We start from the raw sequence: 4,712 nt of genomic DNA, 5'->3' as shown, positions 1-4,712 counted from the left end.
GGTTTCTGCTTCCCTAACTAATGCAGTCTCAGGTCCCGCGCAATTGGATTGGAGCAGAAGCTGTGCTCCACTCACCAGAAGTCTTAAGATCCTGTCGGATTTTGTCAAATTCTTTCTCAGCATCTAATGAGATGTCCATGTGGTTTTTGTCTTTAAGTTTGTTTATATAGTGGATTACATTGATGGATTTCTGTATATTAAACCATCCCTGCATCCCTGGGATGCAGCCTACTTGGTCATGATAGATAATTTTTTTAATGTGTTCTTGGATTCGGTTAGAGAGAATTTTATTGAGTATTTTTGCATAGATATTCTAAGGAAAATTGGCCTGAAGTTCTCTATCTTTATTGGGTTTTTATGTGGTTTAGGTATCAGAGTGATTGTGGCTTCGTAGAATGAATTGGGTAGAGTACTTTCTTTTTTTCTGTTTTGTGGAATAGTTTGAAAACTGGAATTAGGTCTTCTTTGAAGGTCTGATAAAACTCTGCACTAAACCTATCTGGTCCTGGGCTCTTTTTGGTTGGGAGACAGGTCTTTTATTGACAGCAGGGAGGAGGTGACGAAGAAAAAGTGAGAGATAGGTTGGGGTCTGTGTCTTTTATCCACGCCATGATGTAGATAACACAGGTAACAGTAGGCACGAAATGCACAGGGAATGTGTGATGGTTGTCATGGGAACGGATGCAGGAGGGTTCTGTCACCTAGGAATGACATCATTACTGGATTTAGAGGCTGGTTGTAAACAGCTTCTGAACATGGGCTTTCAGTTACTTGGGTCAAGTTTGATCTTCACCATCAGGATATTTAATTTCTTCCTTTTATTGTTTCTTCTTTGTGCATGACTATTTAACAAACTTCAACCAACAACCAAGCAACAGCAACCAACGACAACCAACAACAACCAACGACAACCAACGACAACCAACAACAACTCACCCCACTTTTAAGGGCCCTAGCATTTATACACCCTCTGAAAAGTCCCTAGAATTCCAAATGTCACCCAGTCTTAGAAACTATCTGCAACTGGTAAAGTCATGCCCCTGTTAGAGCACAAGACAAATCAGTCAGCTCCCATGAACAGTCTGAAGCCTTCCGATATGCCACACCTGGGATTAAAACCTAAATACATTCTTATAATATTTCTTATATTCTTTTATTTTTATTATTTATATTACTTTATATTATATTCTTATAGTTCATATAAAGTATTCTTATATATTTTTTAAGAAACTAAAATTGCAAAATTCTTACTGCAGGGTATGACTTTAGATATTCCCCAGTCAGTTCTGGCATAGACAAAATACTGCCTTTAAGCTGTCGGTTTGTACAGGCCAGAATTTGTTGTATAAATAACACCATGGCAAAAATCTACATCATTTCTGAGCATTATCACAGTAAAAGGAAATGAGGCTTCTCATTACTATTGCCCGTCAGCCAGCAGTGTACCACAGGAATGAAGGTTTAGAGTAGTGCTTCTCAACCTGTGTGTCACAATTCCTTCAGGGGTACAACAACCCTTTCATGGGGCTGCCTAAGACTAACAGAAATCATAGATATTTACATTATAAATCATAACAGTAGCAAAACACAAACTATGAAGCAGCAATGAAAATCATTTCATGGTTAGGTGCCACCACAGCACGAGGAACTACATTAAAGGGTCGCAGCATTTGGAAGGCTGAGAACCACTGTTTTAAATCCATTGGTGACCAATATAAGGTTCCAATGTTTACATTTATCTATAGTACTCATTCTTCACTTTAATAGATAAAAGGATAGAGATGTAAGGAAAGAGACTCCTGAATAAAGGCAGAGGTGAGAAAGGAAGTGCGATTATTGTTAGACCACTTCCTGCTGATTAGGGGCTTTCAGTTCATGCTCGTGAAACACCTAACTCTTGTGTATGCAAACAAGTCCGTGTCCTCAGAGTAGAATTAGTATAAATACATCACTGCATGTTCTTTATCCAAATTATTTATAGTAATTAAATTCAGAGATTTGGAAAATATTGGTCAGCATTTCTTAATGAAGTTTTTCATTTCACAAAATTATAACCATGTAGTTAGGCAGGTACTCTGAGAGCAGCAGAACGTATTTATGTAGGAACAATTACATGCCAGGCACTTTCTTATTGTATTACATGCAATAAACAGATTAACCATAGGGTCTCTTAGAAATAACGCTTCCAATCAGCATCATTTTATATATGGAAGTACTCACCCATGGGCACGAAGCACAGAGAAGTTACATTACCTGCCCAAGGTCACACAGCTTGTCTGTACCAGATGAAATCTGAGGTACTAGCTCCAACACGAACTACAGTATTTGATATTTACTAAGGAAACAGTACCTGTGGCTCCATACGGTACTCGTTATCTGGGTACAATTTTTGACAGCAATTTTAGTAGTTGTTTTTCTAAGGCAAAGGTCACGCCCTGTCATTTTAGTGCAATGAAGTTTGTGTAGGTATTATTCACTTTTCCTCCGCTGTGACTAACACCCAAGAGAATACACTGGAGGTGGAAAGGGTCATTTTGGCTCATAGTTTCACAGCTTTCAAACACTTTAAGCTGAGTTCATTGCTATAGGCTTAAGGTAATGCTGAAACGTTCTGTCAGGGTGTCGGGTGAAGGAAGGGCAGAGGGACGGAAGCTATTCACTTCCTGGTAACTAGCAAGAAGAGCAAGTGGGAGATAAGCTGAGGAGAAACAAACCGTACAAAGGCAATTCCTAGAAGCTGCTTCCTCCAGACAAAACCCAACTCCCAATAGCCCATTCGTTTAGAACTCAACGGATCAATCCGTTAATGACGTCATCACCTTCCGGGTCCAATCCCGGTAATGCGGAAACACTATATCTGGAGACCATGCCTTCAACACACATACCGTTTGGAAGAATGTTTTCTATTCAGTCATGACAGTGCTGCACTGGAGCTTTTACACAGCTCAGACACAGTTGGAGAAAATGATGACTGGCCTTGCTGGTGATAGGAAAGGCAGCCTGGAGATGCCATTCCTGAAGAGAGAGTGAAGATCGCATTACAGACGGGTCTTTATTAATGTACTTGACATCTGCAGCATACAAACATGTATCAGAGACACAAATGCTTGAAATACTTTATCTTTTTAATTTTTTTAAAATGTATATTCTTATCTCATATATTACATCTTGACTGCTATTCAGGTTTCCCTCCTTCCCCTCCCCTTCCCTCCCCTCAGCCTCTTCTCACCACCCCCTTCTCCCCCAGATACATACCCTGCCTTCCTTCAGAATAGTCAAATACTTTAAATAAGAAATAGAAAACTATGTTTTAGTACTATTTAAGACCATATATTTAAACATTAGGCAATATGATAGAGTTGTCAAAAATAGCAGGGACATTATTTTTTGTTATGCTTTTGAATAGATAACAAACAGACAGGAGGCAGCAAGTATCATGAGCAATGAGGAGGCACTGCTGTCCAAGTGGAAGGAGAGGTCCTACTTGTGATATGTCATCTGGCAGGCGCATTGCCCATCTCAACTAAGAAAACAGAAATCTAGAAAAGTACCAGTGACAAATAAGCAGCTGCCCACAAACACCCAGCTCCATCCGACCCCCAACTTCTGATAGGGCATCATCTGTTTCATTCCCTGAACCCTTCTGTCTTCACATTCTCTGGAAATAGAGATGTGAACCTTACATCCATGATTTAAAAATAACTGTTGTAGCAATACCTAGCCCTGCTCAGGGTTGGATAGAAAAATGTTGAGGGGAAAACTCGGGGGAGTGGGTAGCAAATATAAATTTCTCCTCTGTAGTTTCTCTGGTCTTACTGCAAGATGTTCCCCTGGCTGCCATATTCTTTGTTTCCAGAGCTATGAAAGGATCAGGAGGACTAGAGAGGTCAGAAGACAGGAAGAGTTAAGACATGGAAGCCTTGAAGAGAAAGAATGCAGGAGTGTGAGGTTTTGGTGAGCTTCATGTTGGTCCTCCAGGGTAGAGACATTTTAAAGGAAGAAATTCCAGGTAGGAAAAGTGTGGAGGGAATGAGGCCCTTGTGCTCACACATAAGCACAGGATAACCAGGGATGTTAAATATGTCAGGTTGTCTCTTCAGTGAAGGGATATATACCTGTTTCTGGGAATGGATGTAATTAATAAGCCTGGTGATCTATACTATCTGAAGGGCCAGGCCACACCTGACTCTACCAGACTATTGTATTTATCCCAGACTCTTCCTCCTTTGACCTTTATCCTGTGCATCAATTCTCAGCCACTAGAGTCCATTCTAATGGGAGAAGCCACATGCACTTTCCAAAGAGTTTCAAAGTAGCCATTGTCTTAAGCTTGTGATAATTGACACTAGGAAACTGTTTTCCAACATTGTACTGTATTTAAATATGTCAAAAATAAACTGCCAGTTTATTCTAGAAGTTTGAACCAACATTAACTACTGAGTTGTGTTGATGAATTTCCTTCTTGCCTCAGATCATTATTCTGCTGGCCCTGGTGTCCGAAGAGGACACAGGAGAGAGCCTCAATATAGTCACAGTAGCACCTACCAAAGATGATTGACCAAACCAAGTTACAGTCTCATGGAGGTTATGAGAGTAACAAGCTACTACAGTGCAAGACATACATGAAGCCAGTCTTTTCGGTTTCCTGAACACCATGAAGAAACATCTATGTTATGTCTAAGGTTTTATAAAGGAGATGGTTTTAGTTACTA

General features: G+C 40.0%; 1 long non-coding RNA gene across 1 annotated transcript in view; it reads right to left on the bottom strand.

The window, feature by feature from the left end:
* LOC110302667 overlaps positions 1–2,773 on the bottom strand; it is a 22,444-nt gene extending 19,671 nt beyond the window's left edge. The window contains exon 1 of the long non-coding RNA XR_002378831.2: positions 2,254–2,773. This is a non-coding gene — a long non-coding RNA (uncharacterized LOC110302667). The remainder of the gene's footprint in view (positions 1–2,253) is intronic.
* Between the last annotated feature and the right edge of the window lie 1,939 nt (positions 2,774–4,712).

This window comes from Mus caroli, chromosome 10, assembly GCF_900094665.2.
Source record: "Mus caroli chromosome 10, CAROLI_EIJ_v1.1, whole genome shotgun sequence".
Taxonomy (NCBI): Eukaryota; Metazoa; Chordata; class Mammalia; order Rodentia; family Muridae; genus Mus; species Mus caroli.
The sequence above is the reverse complement of the archived record's forward strand: the minus strand, read 5'-3'. Positions and strand labels throughout refer to the sequence as shown.